General features: G+C 41.5%; 1 pseudogene; it reads right to left on the reverse strand.

The window, feature by feature from the left end:
- Positions 1-6,540: 6,540 nt before the first annotated feature.
- Positions 6,541-8,077, reverse strand: LOC120564305 (annotated as a pseudogene).
- Between the last annotated feature and the right edge of the window lie 11,520 nt (positions 8,078-19,597).

Here is a 19,597-nt window from a genome sequence, read left to right on the forward strand (position 1 = left end):
TTCTGTAGGCTATTAGAAGTGATACTTGATTATTGATGAGAATAAGAGTTCTTTTGTGTTGTACATTTTATATGTTTTGGGTGTGTAATAGTATAAACATACACATGAATAATACACAATACAGAGTTGTTTTATAAGTTGGAGAAACCTGATTATACATTACTAGTGCAGTGACCGTTTGGAGAGTGTGTCTGTAGTAAGGTATTGTTCTAGCTTCCAGAACAGCTTCAACGCTCCTTGTTATTGATTCTGCAACTCTTTGGACCCCTATTTAACAGATGAACGCTGTTTTTTCAAAATACATTTATATCCCCTTATTTTGTGTTTGTTGAAAGTGGTGGGGACACTTTGTTCCAAAATCTTCTTTAGGTTGTTCGACTGGGTTGAGATATGTTGACTGTGAAGGCCAGAGCATATGAGTCACATCATTTTAATACTCATCAAATCATTCAGGGAGTCTATATAGGGTTCCTATGTAGAAGCACCTGCATTTGTTGTGTGTCTCCACTCTGTTATTCTGTATTCGGCACCCATCTGTATCTAATTCATGCTATTCTGTGTGTGTGTGTGTGTGTGTGTGTGTGTGTGTGTGTGTGTGTGTGTGTGTGTGTGTGTGTGTGTGTGTGTGTGTGTTTGTGTGTCATTATTATTGATTTTACGTGTACACTGTGGTAGCTGGTCCATCTAGTTTGTGGCCATGACACTAACAGCTGCACAATGTTACATTGAAAATGTTACAGTATAGAAGAAGCTTATGTACACTTCAGTGCATGAAAGTGATGACTATTCAGAAGTTACATTGTATACTTCACAAACTGCAAATGTAAGAAAGAAATGGTAAATGCAAAGCAGTATTCAGTTGGATTGACAGTATAACGAATGCAAGTTACAGGTAACAGTCCCACTGCAGATACCTAGAGTGTAGGTTTGATTTATAGTTTCACAAAAGACTTCATGTGCTGATGGCCCCACTGTAACAATAAATAGATGTATTGTATACGCACAACCGGCACATACAGGTACTTCGCTAAAACTCAAGGCCGCGCCCCCTTTTGGGGGATAGAAAACAGACAATCCCATAGAAGTCAATGCAATTTGACGTGTGTTTGGATCATAATTTTGACAAATCTGTGTGGATTTTATTTAGGCCAAATAAAGACCAGGGTTTTTGGATGTATTGTTGGTGCAACAAACTACTCAGCCACCTTTCGTCATAGTTATTGATTCAAAACGGTTTGTTTAAAGTAAAAGTTTGGAGCGATTTTAGGGGTGGGAGATATTGACAAAAATGAATATCTCGATTTTTTTTTCAATATCTCGATATCGATATTCAGACGATATTTTTGAAATCCTTCTAGAAGTTAAAAGAAGCCCTGTTCGGAGGCTATATTGGTGTTTCTCTTAGGAAAATGTACAAGCAAGATGAAATCATAACAATAAACAAAGGGCTCTGTTCTGTAACATATTGCACACAACCATGTCCTTATTGGAAGCAGTCCTGGAGCTGGGACAGGGCCGGGTCAGACTAGGTTCTGATAGTCCTTCTACTTGGCTGTATAGTTCTTCTGACTGGGATTTATGCTGAGATCAGGAGTTGGATGTGATCTGACTAGCCCAGGTGAGGGAGAGGTGCAGTTCTGTGTGCTTTTTGATGTTAGAGTAACATGGTCTAGTGTGTTCTTCCCTCTAGTAACACAATCTATATGCTGAGAGAAAGCTGGAGGGGAACAGACTTTAAGGACGCCTTGTTAAAGTCCCCTGTATCCCGTATCCAGGTGATCGCGCTGCAGTTTTATCACTATGGTTAGCAGTGAACCAAACTTGTGCTAACGTTAGCATCGGGGGCTATGTAGACGGCAGTGTGCTGTTTTCATAGTAAATAAAATGGTCAGTATATTACCAATAGGGCTCCAGGTCAGGTGAGCCGTGCTGGGCAACGATCCTGCAGTTGGTACTCCATTCATTGTGCACAAAAATGCAGTCCTCCACCTCTGGTCGTGCCGGAGTTATTTTCTCATTCTGCCGGTAGATAGCTAGCTCGGCGTGCTAGCGCCGACAACAACCTGGAGGGCTCGGTCAGGCTATGTCCTCCGGGATGTTATGAGCCGCCTGGAAGGCTCTCCTAACGGCTGTGTTGTATCGTGGTCCTGTATTGATTAGTTCAGTGTAGCTGTACGTACTTTTATAAATATACGCCGACAGGAGCAGCTGCACAATCGCGCGCCGACATCTTTGTTGACATGAGTGAACGTCATAACACACAGGTACAAACTAGTAGCAGCTTACCCTCTTGCGGGACGATCGTAATTTTGTACAAAAAAGTCAAACAAACCCCTACAGTATTAAAATCGCTACATATAATTGTTTAGAAGGTTATAGTGTGCGTTATTTGTTTTCTCTTTAACTTCTTTCAGCTCTTTTCATGTTTGGGGGGTCGGATTGTACAAATTATGAAACATTCGTCCAATATCGTCCAGACAACAATTTGGATATTATCGTCTAAACGATATATCGCCCACCTCTAAGCGATTTACATTTCCTCTGTCGTTACACTGTTGTCGTCTATGGGGAACGTGTGATCGTTTTCCCCTAAAAGTGGGCGTGAATCTGTTCAGAGACATTCTATTCAATTCAATTCAATTTTATTTATAGTATCAAATCATAACATAAGTTATCTCGAGACACTTTACAGATAGAGTAGGTCTAGACCACACTCTATAATTTACAAAGCCCCAACAATTCCAACAATTCCAGTAATTCCCTCAAGAGCAAGCGTGCGACAGTGGCGAGGAAAAACTCCCTCTTGGGAAGAAACCTCGGACAGACCCAGGCTCTTGGTAGGCGTGTCTGACGAGACGGTTGGGGGTGTGATGAACAGTGGCGATAGTAGTCACATTAATAATGGAACAGTGACTGGATGTAGCGGAAAGCGGCAGGGTTCAGCAGGACGCAGCATGACATTGCAGGGCATCGCCGAGCTCAGCAGGGAGTGCAGCAGGACCACGGCGACAGCTGCAACCAGGGTCTTGGTGCCAACGTCTCCAAAGAAAATACGCTGGGGGAAAAAAAAAGCATAAGGACTCCGGGGAGTAAACTCCCCAGAAGCTAGGATTAGTAACAAGCATTTCTGGGACGGGCTGCACACAAATAGTAATAGTAATAGTAACAGTAATAGAAAGGGAGAGGAGAGAGCAGCTCAGTGTGTCAAAGGAAGGAAGTCCCCGGCAGTCTAGGACTATAACAGCGTAACTATAACAGGTAACTAAGAGAGACAGGTCATAAGGAGAGGTAGCGTTTTCGGGCTTAGAACTCTCCCCCTGCCGGATCTGGCTTGGCTGGCCTGCCTCCCTCTACTTTGTTATGTATTATTAATCTAACAATTATGAAGAGAAGCAGTTGGGCCAGTTAGGTGAACACTGCAACTCCTCACTCCCTAACTATAAGCTTTGTCAAATAGGAGAGTTTTAAGTTCATTCTTGAATGAGGTGACAGTTTCTGCCCCCCGAACCCAGATCGGGAGCTGGTTCCATAGGAGAGGAGCCTGATAACTGAAGGCTCTAGCTCCCATTCTACTTTTAGAGACTCTAGGTACCACCAGTAACTCTGCATTCTGGGAGCGCAGTGCTCTAGTAGGACAATAGGGTATTAGGAGCTCTTCTAGATATGATGGTGCTAGACCATTTAGAGCTTTGTAGGTCAAGAGAAGGACTTTAAACTCAATCCTGGATTCAACAGGAAGCCAATGCAGAGAAGCTAATACAGGAGAAATATGATCTCTTTTCTTAGTTCTTGTGAGAACACACGCTGCAGCATTCTGGATCAGCTGGAGAGTCTTAAGAGACTTATTTGAGCAACCTGACAGTAGGGAATTACAATAGTCCAGCCTGGAAGTAACAAATGCATGGACTAGTTTTTCGCGTCGTTTTGAGACAGGATATTCCTAATTTTGGCAATGTTACGAAGATGAAAAAAGGCTGTTCTTGAGGTTTGTTTTAGATTGGCATTAAAGGATATATCCTGATCAAAGATAACTCCTAAATTTCTAACAGTGGTGCTGGAGGCCAGGGCAACACCATCCAGAGTAGCTATATCTCTAGATAATGAAGTTCGAGGTGTTTAGGGCCCAGCACAATAACTTCAGTTTTGTTAGGGTTTAACATCAGAAAATTATAGGTCATCCAGGATTTTATATCCTTAATGCGCGCTTGAAATTTAGCTAGCTGACTGGTTTCGTCTGGTTTGATTGACAAGTAGAATTGGGTGTCATCCGCATAACAGTGAAAGTTAATTGAGTGTTTTCTAATAATATTGCCTAGAGGAAGCATATATAAGGAGAATAGAATTGGTCCAAGCACTGAGCCTTGAGGAACCCCATGGCTAACTTTAGCGTACTTGGAGGATTTATCATTAACATTCACAAATTGAGATCGATCAGAGAAATAGGACCTAAACCAACTCAGAGCAATTCCTTTAATGCCAACCAAGTGTTCCAATCTCTGTAACAGGATTGAATGGTCAATTGTGTCAAATGCAGCACTAAGATCTAGTAAAACAAGAATGGAGACAAGACCTTTGTCTGCAGCAGTTAAAAGGTCGTTAGTAATTTTCACCAGTGCCGTCTCTGTGCTATGATTCTTTCTAAATCCTGATTGAAAGTCATCAAATAAACTATTGCTATGTAGAAAATCACATAACTGATTAGCAACCACCTTCTCAAGGATCTTGGATAGAAAGGGAAGGTTAGATATAGGTCTATAGTTTGCTAAGACCTCAGGATCCAGGGTTGGGTTTTTTCAAAAGAGGTTTTATCACAGCTACTTTAAATGACTGTGGTACATAACCTGTTAATAGAGACATATTGATCATATCTAGTAATGAGGTGTTAACCACAGGTAATGCTTCTTTAGGTAGTCTCGTTGGGATGGGGTCCAAGAGACAGGTAGATGGCTTAGCTGAGGATATCTTTAACATTAATTGTTGAAGGTCTATAGGATAAAAGCAGTCTAAGTATATGTCGAGACTAGTCTTTATTTCTAACGACTCTGCGTTTAACGGTGAACCGTTAGAAGTTGAGTGTAAAAGGTGATGAATTTTATCTCTAATTGTTGTAATTTTATCATTGAAGAAGCTCATGAAGTCATCACTACTCAGAGCTAGAGGAATAGATGGCTCAGTAGAGCTGTGGCTATCTGTCAGCCTGGCGACAGTGCTGAAAAGAGCACCTTGGGTTGTTCTTGTTTTCTTCTATTAGTGATGAGTAATAGTCTGATCTGGCCTTTCTTAGGGCCTTCCTATAGGTTTTGAGACTTTCTTGCCAATCCCAAACGAGATTCTTCCACCTTGGTGGAACGCCCCTTACATTCGAGGTTTCGCGAGATTTGTTTTAATTTTGAGTTTGGGAGTTATACCAAGGTGCTAGTTTCCTTTGCTTCATCATCTTCTTTTTCAGGGAGCCGCCGGAGTCTAAGGTCGTCCGTAGGCATGTCGTAACACCGTCTACAAATGCATCAATTTGAGAGGGACTGAGGTTAACATACAGGTCCTCTGTTATGTTAAGGCATGACATAGAGTCGAATGCTGTTGGAATATCTTCTTTAAATTTAGCTATAGCACTGTCAGATAAGCATCTGGTGTAGGAGCTTTTATCTAATTTAATATAATCAGGTAGTAAGAATTCGAAAGTGATTAAAGAATGATCTGATAATACCGAATTCTGCGAAAATATTATTAAATCCTCAATTTCAATACCATATGCCAGCACAAGGGCGAGGGGTGTGGTTAAAACGTGCGTTCGCCTTGTGCACACTCTGACTGAAACCGATTGAATCCAGTAATGAGTTGAAAGCAGTACTAAGGCTGTCATTGTCAACGTCCACATGGATATTAAAATCACCTACAAGAAGTACTTGGTCTGATTTAAGGACTAAACATGATAAAAACTCTGAGAATTCAGATAAAAATTCAGAATACGGACCTGGAGCCCTGTAAATAACAACGAATATAATTGGCTGTAATGTTTTCCATTTTGGATGTTGAAGATTAAGAACAAGACTTTCAAATGAGTTATAATGTAATTTAGGTTTAGGAGTAATTAACAGGCTTGCATCAAAGATGGCTGCACCCCCTCCTCGGCCAGCCTCTAGGAATTTGAGTATTAATATGGCGCGGGAGGAGGCCTTCATTTAGACTAACATAGTCTTCATGGCCCAGCCAGGTTTCAGTAAGACAAAATAAATCAATTTTATTATCTGATATCAACTCGTTTACCAATACTGCTTTAGAAGACAGAGATCTAATATTTAATAGTCCACATCTAATTTTCCTATTTTGTTCTATTGCAGTAGTTTTAATTCCAATTAGGTTGTTAAGTATAGCGCATCTTTTGTTTACCTTTGATTTAACCGATCTGAGCCGGGGGACAGACACCGTGCTTATTAGACTATGAGTGGGCGACTGCTCCAACGGAAGCACAGAGGGGCGCGTAGCACTGCACCTCTGATTACTAATATCAAACTTGGGTTGTCATGGTTTATGTCTGATAAATTCGTTCAGATTTTTTGATATGAGAGCGGCACCGTCCCAGGTGGGATGAATGCCGTCTCTCTCAATCAGACCAGGCTTTCCCCAGAACGCCCTCCAGTTATTCACATAGCCCACATCATTAGCTGGGCACCACCCCGACAACCAGCGGTGGAAGGATGACGTACGGCTGTACATTTCATCATTGGTCAGGTTTGGCAGGGGTCCAGAGAAAACTACTGAGTCCGACATTGTCTTTGCGTATGCACCAAGGTGACTCAACTTCAATTTAAGTGACTCCGGTTTACGGACCTTTACCACCTACGTGAAGTATGACCTTATGGAATTAAGGGTTCTTTTTGCCAGCAGCTTTAGATGGGTTTCTATATCGCCCGCTCCAGCCCCGGGGACACATATGACCGTAGGTAGGCCTATGTAGCCGCGCTCGCGCCTGGCTTCACATATCGCAGTATAGAGCTCCCAATAACCAGAACTGGCTTCTCAGCGGGTGTATCGCTGAGTAGGGAGAACCTGTTCTATAACATTCTATAACCCTGCTATTTTGCAAGTTCTCCCACTTGTCATGGAGGGGTCTGAAATTGTCATCGTAGGTGCATGTCCACTGTGAGAGATATTAATAAAAAAATCCAGAAATCACAATGTATGATTTTTTAACTATTTATTTGTATGATACAGCTGCAAATTAGTATTTGAACACCTGAGAAAATCAATGTTAATATTTGGTACAGTAGCCTTTGTTTGCAATTACAGAGGTCAAACATTTCCTGTAGTTTTTCACCAGGTTTGCACACACTGCGGAGGAAGGGATTTTGGCCCACTCCTCCACACAGATCTTCTCTAGATCAGTCAGGTTTCTGCGCGCTGGCGAAACACGGAGTTTGAGCTCCCTCCAAAGATTCTCTATTGGTTTTAGGTCTGGAGACTGGCTAGGCCACGCGACCGAACCTTGATATGCTTCTTACAGAGCCACTCCTTGGTTATCCTGGCTGTGTGCTTCGGGTCATTGTCATGTTGGAAGACCCAGCCTCAACCCATCTTCAATGCTCTAACTGAGGGAAGGAGGTTGTTCCCTAAAATCTCGCAATACATGGCCCCGGTCATCCTCTCCTTAATACAGCTCCAAAGCATGATGCTACCACCCCCATGCTTCACAGTAGGGATGTTGTTCTTGGGATGGTACTCATCATTCTTCTTCCTCCAAACACGGTTAGTGGAATTATACTTTCTCCCATGACTCCTCTGGATCATCCAAATGATCATTGGCAAACTTAAGACGGGCCTTGACATGTGCTGGTTTAAGCAGGGGAACCTTCCGTGCCATGCATGATTTCAAACCATGACGTCTTAGTGTATTACCAACAGTAACCTTGGAAATGGTGGTCCCAGCTCTTTTCAGGTCATTGACCATCTCTTCCCGTGTAGTCCTGGGCTGATTTCTCACCTTTCTAGGATCGTGCGAGATCATTGACCACGAGGTGAGATCTTGCATGGAGCCCCAGTCCGAGGGAGATTGACGGTCATGTTTGGCTTCTTCCATTTTCTAATGATTGCTCCAACAGTGGACCTTTTTTCACCAAGCTGCTTGGCAATTTCCCCGTAGCCCTTTCCAGCCTTGTGGAGGTGTACAATTTTGTCTCTAGTGTCTTTGGACAGCTCTTTGGTCATGTTAGTAGTTGGATTCTTACTGATTGTATGGGGTGGACAGGTGTCTTTATGCAGCTAACGACCTCAAACAGGTGCATCTAATTTAGGATAATAAATGGAGTGGAGGTGGACATTTTAAAGGCAGACTAACAGGTCTTTGAGGGTCAGAATTCTAGCTGATAGACAGGTGTTCAAATACTTATTTGCAGCTGTATCATACAAATAAATAGTTAAAAAATTATACAGTGTGATTTCTGGATTTTTTTGTTTAGATTATGTCTCTCACAGTGGACATGCACCTACGATGACAATTTCAGACCCCTCCATGATTTCCAAGTGGGAGAACTTGCAAAATAGCAGGGTGTTCGAATACTTATTTTCCTCACTGTATGTGTCACTGAAAAGAAGCAAAGAAAATTGCCCTTTCTTTAACTTGCTTAATGCCACTTGCATACTCCAGCTGTAATGTTTTCTAGCTATACTGTTTATGTTTGAGGTGGAGCTTGGCTATGGTGTAGCTATGGCAACTACGTGGGTAGGCTAGTTGTCTTAATGGACCATAAGCTTATATAATCTTATTTTTCTTCCCCTTATAGATCCAAGTATTGTGGTCATTTTAGTTGGCTGGCAAATGACAGCATAATGCTCTCTTCAAACTTGGCATTTTGCTCCAACTTTCCAAACCTATAATAGACCGGTGTAACAGCGGAGTTGATAATGTACATAATGATAGGCATTTACAGCTATTTCAGCATTTGCTTGAAGCTTGCACTTATTCAGCTAGCACAAATACCCCATATGGTCTTAATGTTGCCATATCCAAGAAGCACGTCAATGCCTAAATTCACTTGCTTTTAGATGACATGTTCTCTTCTTTTTAAATAACATAGAAAATGTTCCTGTAGTTCTTTATCATTTGTACCCAAAAGATGTATATATGACAACCCCACACAGAATTACAATATCAACCAAATCTGCAACTCCCCTCAGCGCTACACAGTGGAGTGTCACCCCTGTAGAAATACAATGAGAGTAGAATACTTGAAGAGGCAATTTTCTTTAGTTGTTTCGGGATGACAACACACGTCAGTGTTACAGTACACAGTCACACTTAATATCATTTAATGGATAAAATAAAATGACTTACCTCTAGCAACAAGGCAATCGACATCATTCTACTTGTTTGTAGCAAAACCTCTGTTCAATTGAATTGTGCACTGTTCTATACTGTATATTCCGAGCACACTGGAGGTCATACAGTTGGGATGGAGTTCAGCATCGCCACGTCTGCAGCCAGGATTTTCCCTGAAAGCTGAGCCTGAAGGCAAGGATCCTAATTTACTCTACATATGTTCCAGTCCTCACCTATGGTCATGAGTTCCAACACATAACCGCAGAGTGAGATGGCAGAATTAGTGGACTCCGCCATACTCGGAGCCATTAGTGTAGCCAACACTGGCATCAATTACCTTGATTTTCTGTGGAAGATTTATTTGTTTGCACAGCCACTTGGTCGCTAGTGCTGCAGGTTCACCCTTTGGCAGTTTGAGGAGCTTTGATATCTGGAAGAATTTCAAAGCAGAAGTCAAGTTGAGCTGTTTAAGGCGATCAGGATTGCCCTTCTGGTCGTCTCCCTGTGGAGGTATTCTGGGCATGTCCAACTAAGAGGAGACCCCGAGGCAGACGCAAAATATGCTGGAAGGATTACAAATCCCATCTGGCCTAGGACCATCTTGGGCTAAACCCAGAAGAGCTGGAGGACATGACAGGAGAGAAGAACATGGGGTTGAGTATCCTTCTGCCACAGCAGGTCCAATTATTTTCTGCCAACTTGTCTGTCTGTGTTATAAAGAGAGGGAGAGTATTCATACATGGTTGTTTGCATGTGTGAAAATGGGAAAAGAAGAATTAAACTGGGGTGGGACAGAGAAAATAAAATAAAGTTGCTTATGTTCAATCCGAGGGGCGGGATAAAAACGGTTGTCTTTCAAATTCCCTCTGCACTCATAGCAAACCAGAGCAACGATGGTTGATAGATTAAACTTTTGCCGTATCCGGTCGGCAAAACTCCGAACACATCTTCCTTTTTTAAGAATGACTTCAGTGCCGTTCTTTGTTCTTTTCTCAAAGAAAAGCTGAACTCCAAGTCTTCCAGAGTCGCGGCCAAAGCCGATTCGAAATGACCGCTGTTCGGGAGCAGCAGCAGCAGCCATCGTCTTTGTTTTCAAGTAGCAGGGAATTCATGATGAGCCGTCGCAACTCTGCCATCATTATGTTAAGCCCGCCCACCGACTATATACACGATGTGATTGGCCTGACCAGAATTTGTTTTTTCCAGCTCCCAAGCCAACGGAGAGTTGCTAGACGACCCTGGCTGCAAATTACATTTGCTGCCGCTAGGGTGCTTCTAGATTTCTAGGGTAGGAAACCGTAGCAAAACGGTGCACACCGTTTTGAGATTGAACGTGCCCCTGTTGTCTTCACCGGTGTTGCACCAAATTCTGTGACCTTGTGATTTTGTGGTGCAACACCGGAATTTAAGCAGATAAAAAGGCCATCGCCTTGAGCTGAAAACGCGCCTTGCGACATGATGTTTTGCAGAGGTTGAAAACAAGCTAGTTAGAGACATATTGTAAAGATTATTGCAATTGTGCAGTTATTAAATAATTGTCGAGGTTTCCCTGCGGAAGCCGTGAGACAATAAGAAGTGCCGGTTTCATCTCAAAATGCTGCACCTCGGTAAGCTGGCTTTTCAGTGCTGTTTTGCTAGTTTGTTGTGTCTTAGCGATGAGGCTAAGTATTTCAACATTAAAAAACCAAATTGACTGGGCGGCCTCTAGCTCACCCAGTAAGAGCGTCCTGCAGCGGTGCAGGGTTCGAATCCGACCTGCTGCCCTTTGCCGCATGTCATCCCCCATCTCGCTCTCCCTTTCATACCTATCCACTTTCAAATAAAGGGAAAAGCCCCAAAAAAAATTTCTTAAAAAAAATATATATAATATTTATATAAAATATTTTTTGCTAATAGGTTAACATACTAAGCCACTCTTATTAGTGTTGCTCGAAATTATTAAATGATCTTGCAAGCAGTATTCTCATGAGAAATTGTGAACTTCAAAATATATTTCACTGTTACTTTGAAGAGCAATTGCTCATTATCAAAATCGGTGTTGCCCATTCACAAACTTGTCCTTTTTCATGAATATTTACCACCACCATCAATTCCAAGTATTCCTTTTGGCTTAAAATTTTACATGTGCATTTGCATGAACTGGGGGTAGATGCTCCATATTCATGCGCCATCTTGAACTACGTTAGCTGGTAAGGGACATACAGGACATACTGCTCCACCTTTCACGTTTTCGCTGTCACATGATAAACTCCCAGGTGCTGCTAATGCTGCTAATGGGTATCGTAGCTTCTCGGCCCCGGCAAGTTTGAAGAAGGAAACATGGAGGACCACACGTATTCAAAATCCAAAGATCCAAGAGTCTTCTTCTTCGCCCTGAAAAAGAAAAAGGATATTGAAAAGAGCAAAGAGACCGGCTTTTTGAAGCGTGAAGGCTACCATAGCTGTAATACCTACTTTGAACTGCGTCGCGTGAGAGAGTTGATTGTGATATATGATCTCAACGCTAGATTGGAGAAATTCCTACATGTTGGACCTTTAAATATATGGCTTACCAAAATGTTGCTAAGCTGAACTGTTTGATTTTTCTATGTCTATTTGCACCGTGTTTAGCTATATGCTGAGCATATTCAGTTAGAACAAAATCATTCTAGCATCATTTAGGAACCAGAGAATAATAATAATTGTTTCAGCAGAAGTATTTTCACTTAGTCAGGGATTATTTAAAATGTTGTTATGATCTGGTATAACGTTCTACAACAGAAGAATAAAAGAGATGTGTGATAAGAGAAGTATAAGGTGAAACAGAACAGAGACTATGAGCCTGTATGTAAATGCTAGTCAGGGGCCTCATTTATAAACGTGGCGTATGCAAAGAAGACGTACGCCACTCTCTACGCAAGTATTGGGCTTGATGGGAAAATGTGCAGTCCTCTACGGACACTGACCCAGGCGTACGCACAGAAACGGGTGAAATTAGAAATGGCGACACCGAAAGCAGATGGATGAAACACGTGAAACTGTGTGAATCTGAGACCACTGTGTAAAACTAATCAAAATATTCCCTTTATAGAGGATATGAAGAATTCACAAAGCCATTCTTACAATTAATATCCTACACAAACACCCGTTTGATCCATCTGCGGTGGACAACAAAACAAGATACTATTTGTCATTTACAATTAGATTAATTCCGACACCTTTAGCTTTTTAGATACAATCCAACGAATGGGTAAAGGCATGCCATGCATAATGACGCACAATGGCTGGCTTTGCTATGTTGGAAGATATAGAGCTCGACAGCAAGAAGATTTGCTGGCAAACGAGGAAGAGTGGCCTCAGAGCCGGTTTCGACTTCCTCGAGCTGTCCTGTTGGATCTCTGTGCTGTTTTGGGCCAAGCGTTACAGAGGAGCACTCGGAGAAACCACGCCTTGCCTGTCCCACTTCAAGAGGGGACCATTTCTTTTTAATTTGGGCCATGGTCCGACCTCTGAGGCTGTGGCATTAACATGTTGTCACTCTACAGCTTTTTTGGCATTAGTAATGCCTACACCTGTTTCTACTAAAGAGCAGTTTCCTCTCAGTCAGTCGGGCTCAGATCTGGCGGCAGGATGTAGTCGGTCCATCCATCGGTACACAGGCGGACGCCCTGTTCTTCGAAGTCTTCAAACTGCTTGTGTCGCTGAAGAAAAATAGGGAGCCGATCTCTGGTCTCGCAGCTGTAATATACAGTAACTATGGACTTAAGAGAGGCCCGACTTACTGCATTATATTCCATTATATTTTATATTTTGAATTGTTACCTGCCACCAGAATTTTATATTTTCCATAATAAATTAAATTAAAACGTTTTCACCATAAATTTGTGCCAGAAAATGAATCAGAATGCAGGAAATTAAGTTATTGACACTCAAAATGTATGTGAGTCCTACTTGGTTATTTGCACGGAGATTGTTCACAATCATTCAATCAACATGCTCTCTGCAGAAAGACACTCCACACTGTGACACTACATTGCATAATTGTCAGAATCAGTCCTTTTATGCTGCTGAGCCTAGCAATTAGTATTTCAAATCTAATTAAACTGAGTGACCAAACTGTGAGACCAGGCCAATGTGTTGAGTAAAGCTAATAGATAAATTCCTAGTTTTGTTATGAGTGCAATATATGCCTTTTTGAAGTTGATTTGAACAGCTAAGGAGCTGAATACGAATCAGCTTTTCAGCTTGAGTATCTTAACGTGCATGGTGTGCTAAGTAGTTTGAATCTTTGAAGAGAAGATATAAAAGGGTAATTTGATGGTGAAGAAGTGATCTGTTAAATTGTTTTTCAAACCATATATTAATTTAAGATGTCAGCCAAGAACCAATTAGCTTAGTTACCAAAAGTCCTCTTCTTTTGGAGGAGTTGGTAATGTAACAGATGCCAGCAGAGTCTCAAGAGACTGGTCCACTTAATGGATTAATTGATTGATAATGTGTTTATTTGTTCATTAATTTGCGTGTAATTGTGTAATGGGCAGCTCTTGCTGTGAGACCTGTTTTTTTAAATACCGTGACCACGGCGATTTGCAGAGACAGAGCATAAAACAAAACAATTTAACTTCCATAATTTGTCATGACTCACCATGTAAGACGGGTAATCTTCAAGAGTAGCCTCAGACTGAATTTAAATGTGGAATTACATTTTTAACGTCGAGCAATCAGTGGTGTAACCTTGCGGGCTAAAGAAGTTGTGTTCCCATGGGTATGTCAGCGCATACGCTAATGTAAAAGAATAATATCAGGGTGAGGTAATATGGAAATAATACACGAGTGAAATCATGCCGTGTATAGATATAGGAAAAATAAAGATGTTATTGCCCTCTAATACAACATCAGCATTATGAGAATCAAGTGTTAAAGGTCCAATATGTAATATTTGTACTGTAATAAATCCAAAAATGACACCAATGCCTCATCAGATATTAAGGAAACATGTTAAACTGAAATACTATCTTTTCTGACAACAATGCTAATGTCACTATTTTTTCTTTTTGAAATTTACATTCCGTGACGGAATTTATGTTTATGTTTTGGCCTGTGTGTTGTTATCAACGGCCCAGTTTGACAGCCAGGCCGGGTTGCCAGATATACCTGTAAAAACGTAAACCCAGCGCGCTACAGCTGTAACGGTAGTACAGCCATGAAAGCAGCACACAAACGAACAGGATCAACGGAGATAGATTCTACCCGACCTAAAAAAAAGAAACAGCATGTTTCTAACAGTTGCGTGACCAGAGACGTAACAACCCCCTGCTAAATGTTGGAGATGTATTTGAAAGATGGAGACAGCTTAGATCCCAAAAGGACGCAGAATTGGCTTATTTCCTCCTGAACAGGTAAGCATTAGCTTCAGGCTAATTTATCACAGCCACTAGGGACGGGCATTTTATGTCATTTCAACATTTGTGTACTCACATTGAATTATATAGCTAGAGTACCCGAGTTGGTTACTCGCAAAAACAATTGAGACATAGCCAGTAAAGTGATCCCGACTGGTGCTGGCTAACGCCGCCATGCTAACCCTGTTAACCGCTAATGTTACCGGGAGGACCAGGCAAGCGGGCCATGGCTGTTTAAAACGTGTAGTTCAACGGCTGGAGCCGACAACGGTGAGTTATTTTAAGCCACGAGAGGGGGGCTGTAAATCGGGAAGAGAGGACTGTGAGTTTGCAGTGTGTTTAGCGATTGTTGCCGTAATTCTAAGCCAGGGGTCGGCAACCTTAGGCACGCGTGCCACCATGGGCACGCGGGAGCTTAACCAATGGCACACTGGCAATATGTGTGCAAGAGAGTTATTGGTGTGTTGAAATCATGGTTGAAATGCTGAAGCACTCTCTCATCCGCATGCCAAATTACAACGTTCACAGTTGCGCGACCTCATAGGTGCCGATACCGTGGGTGCTCCGGAGCTTAAGCACCCATGGAAAATACTGAGCACCCACGTGTGCCAGACTGCCAGTTCATTTTTACATTAATTTAATATTAAACATTGCAGGTGGTGCTAAGTGGAGCGTCTGTCATAGTGTGATTGGTCATGGCGGTGGCATTGATTTATAATTTCCCACGAAGCTGATTAAACTTCTCATCTCCAATCCTATCTGTATCTGTGAGAAGTGGCGCTGTCCTGAGTTTACGGCTTCTGTATGGCGTGTGTGTTCGTGTCGGCCGCCGTCCATTTCCTAAGGTTCTGAAATGCAAACATTTTTGACAATTTTTGTTTTTTGAAAGGGTGTGCGCGTGTGAGCACCCACGGAGGAAAACATCAATCGGCGCCTGTGCGCGAACTGTTATTTACGGTAGTTTGATTGACTCATATCTCTGACCGGGAACAATACAAAGAGGATTACCAACGGCCGCTGGGGCAGATGAACTAACGCTAGTCTTGTTACTGTAAGGAGGCTACAATTAAACCTCCGTGAGTTAAAAGCCAATACTTATCAATGCACTCACCTGTGTAGACCGGCATAAACATATAGAAAGCGATATTTCAATCTGCTCTGTCTGCTCAGTCAACCGCGCTATTCTACGCAAACACAGCTCTATACTCTGCAAATAGCACATTTTTACAAAACAAGCTAAAACAAAAGCTGTCGGTTTGTAGTCTGTTTCTTAGTTTGCAGGGAATCTTGAAATTTGGACAAATTCTTATAAACTTAAGCTGTCTGAAGAAACCATCCTCTCCGCTGGAGCGGTAAATATGGATGCATTTTAAGACCAAAACAAATACATGTGGCTACTTAATATGCACGTGAATGATGCAATCGTTATGTTCGTGTTCTTCATTCTCGATAATGATGCTGGTTGTGTTATAATTATTTTGCCACAGCATCGTTTCATTATCAGTCCATTCATTATTAAAGCTGGGCTTTTCCACAACTTTTCGCTTCAGGCTCTTTGACAGTGATATTTTTGTCAGCCCATTTTCCACCAATCAGGACTGCATACTAAAAACATGTTTCCATAATCATAATAATAATGTACAATAATAATAATAATTACAAGGTCCTGATTATGAGAAATAAATGTTATCAAATGTTGCTATGGAATTAAATTACAGATTCCCTGGATATTACATTTTGATGTGATGTCATAATAAAACGTAATGTTAACATGGCACACTAATAAACAAGAAATTTTGAAAAGGGCACTTCATATCAAAAAGGTTGCCGACCCCTGTTCTAAGCCAATGAAGTGTGTTCCGTCGGCAAGGTAGTGGTATTTTTAGCGTTTCGTATTGTAATTCTAAGCCGAGGAAGTGTGCCTGCCTGGCGTGTGGAGAGGACAGTGAGGTTGTTGTGTTTTTAGCGGTTCATACTGTAATTTTTAGCCGAAAAAGTGTGTCTGTCAGTTGGTTACAGAGCTCGCGCGAGCACGGCTTTTATGACTGTCAATATAGCCAGCATATAACATTAGCTACTCCCCTGTGCTGTGGAGTAATGTCTGGCTATGTGAGACTAGCATCTAACGTTAGCTACTCTGCTGTTCTTGCTGTCTGTGAAGTAATGTCTGTCTATGTGAGACTAGCATCTAACGTTAGCTACTCTGCTGTGCTGTGAAGTAATGTCTGGCTATGTGAGAAAGCGTCTAGCAACATTGTTGTGAATGCTGCGGTCTCAGCCTGGCAACCTCCGTGAACTCCGAGTCTGGGCAGGAGGGGGGGAAACGACTCTCCAGTATTTTGAATTGGTAGTGCAGTAACTATTTTAACCACTAGCTGCCAGTATTACATACAATGTTACATATTGCACCTTTAATGTGCAGACACAGAAAAGTGTCACATTAAAGGTATTTGGATGCTTTTTTTTTGCAGTTCATCTACTAAAGTTACAGTTTAACTATGACATTTTGTGTTGTGTTACGGTTATGGCACTCTAACTCACTCTAGCTCTCCCGAACCTAGAGCGAGGAACGGCTACAAAGGATCAGGGGTTGTTGGATACTGTGTCTCTGTTACTATTGTCTGTTTTTATTATAATTTATGTGATATCCTAATCATACTACCTTTCTGTCTAATGGACACTGCGACAGAAAATAAAATGTTTAACTCTGAATGTGAGTGAATCATTAAAGGTCGACCCATACGCCAAATGTAAAAGGATAATCTCAGGGTGAGGTAAAATGCAAATAATACACCAGTGAAATCATGCATGTTTCCGTGTGTTGATAAAGGAAAATGAAAGATGAAACCTTTCTAATACAACCTCAGCATTATGAGAATCAAGTGTTAATGTGCCAACACAGGACACATTTATTAATTCATAATGAAGTGTCATATTAAAGGTATTTGTATGCTGTGAAGTTACCTTAACTTTCCTGCCTATGAATATGGTATAAATATGGTCATGGTGAGAATTTTAAGGGATGTAAATGGTTGACCAGATGGATACTGTAGCTTTTTTTCAACTGTCTCTTTTATCGTTATTTAGGTAAAAGTCGCTCTAAATGTGTTTTAATTGTGAAATAAAATAATAAACTATTATGTAATTGTGTTCTACTGGGCTGCTTATAATCTGATAATGTATGCTAAGTGGCACACAGTGTTTCTATCATGGATAATCCCGACCCCCCTCTCCACCCCACACTGGTCCAACAGAGGAGCACCTTCTCTAAGAGGCTCCGACAGCTTCGATGTCGCACAGACCGCTACAGGAAATCATTCCTACCACAGGCAATTCAACTTTTTTGTGAGATAAGACTCCTATACATCACAACTGCACTGAATGCACCTTGCACAACCTTGCACAACAGGTTTATCTACATCCTATCTTAACTAGGGAAACAGTTGTACATTTTTACTCCCCAACTTGTACATTAACTTTATATCTGTTGAATCAGTTGTACATTTTATTAAAATTGTATATATTTTAAATATTGCTCGCGTAGTATTCAATTATTATTTAATGTATATTGTTTCCTATTATTTAATGTATACTCTGTATGTGTGCTGTGTGTCTGATATTTTTGCTGCTGCAACACCGTTATTTCACATTTTTTTGGGATCAATAAAAAAAATCTAATCTAATCTAACTTCATGTTTTAACACATTACTTTTTATTTGTGTCTTGTCTTAGCAGGAAAAGCACAGGTGTAACTGATTAAGTATCTAATTAACGGGCACTCATCTCAGCGTAAGCAAGCCTGCACAATAGGAATTTTCACAGGAGACATTTTGTCACAGTGGGAACAACACAGGTGGAAATAATCAAATGAATGATGGTTGAATTCCATTTAGCTGCTTTGATTTCAGGTCCCTGGGGGGCTTCTCAAGTATCTCATTTGATATTTCCTCGATCCTCTGCCAAACCAGAAGCCGTTGGTCTGCCATCTTGAAGGCCGTCTCAAAGTTCTTATTTCTGCCCTGGGGAGCGAGGAACAAGGAGGGATCTCTGAGGAGCGAAGAAGCGAGGATAGACAAGTGCAGCCTTCACCGGAAGCCTTAACTCTGCCCCTACATCTGGCGAATTTGAACGGGATGGCGGAGGAACAGCACAAGTGTAAGTGCCCGTTATTTTATGTTATGCTTTGAAATAGGTCGTAACGTTAATGCAACAGGGGTTTGTAGTTTGAAGTCTAGTTATGTCATAACATTGCACTTCTTACGTGCTTGTACCACTTCTGTTTTTTCACCAGTTACTTTTCTAACGCGTTCATTATGTAATGTTGCAACGGTAACAAAAATACCAGTATTGTTGTAACTGCAGATTTTAAGTTCAGCCTCTCATTTCAAGAACTAAACTGTCACTGATACAAGAGAAATCATCAATTGTTTTGAATTTTGTGTGAGTTCATGCTAATTTGCTGCCCTGTATGATTATCAATGCAATGTCACCCTATCACCATTGTCCACGTTATACCTACTAAGACCCTGTTTACACGAAGGGAAGACGCAGATATTTTCCTGCGGTTTGGCCTCTCATTTACACGAAAACCCCGTTTTTAATCACAGAATTATTATTTATAAAAACTCCGGCCAAAGTGGAGATTTGGCGTTTGTTACTGATGCAAAAAGTCTCCTTTGGCGTCTAGCCTTTTGGCGTCATATTTAGACGCGCTCGGTCGGGACTCTTGGCGTCACTTTTTGACGCTCTGGGTCGGGACGTACGTTTAACTGGCATGCCGGCACAAGAACAGGACAGTTAGGTTTAGGAAAAGATCATGGGTGGGGTTACAAAATGTACATTTCAGTGACACGCGGGACAAGAACGGGACACGAACCACGGTCTCCTGGGCGAAAGTCCG

Source organism: Perca fluviatilis, chromosome 8, assembly GCF_010015445.1.
Source record: "Perca fluviatilis chromosome 8, GENO_Pfluv_1.0, whole genome shotgun sequence".
Lineage (NCBI taxonomy): Eukaryota > Metazoa > Chordata > Actinopteri > Perciformes > Percidae > Perca > Perca fluviatilis.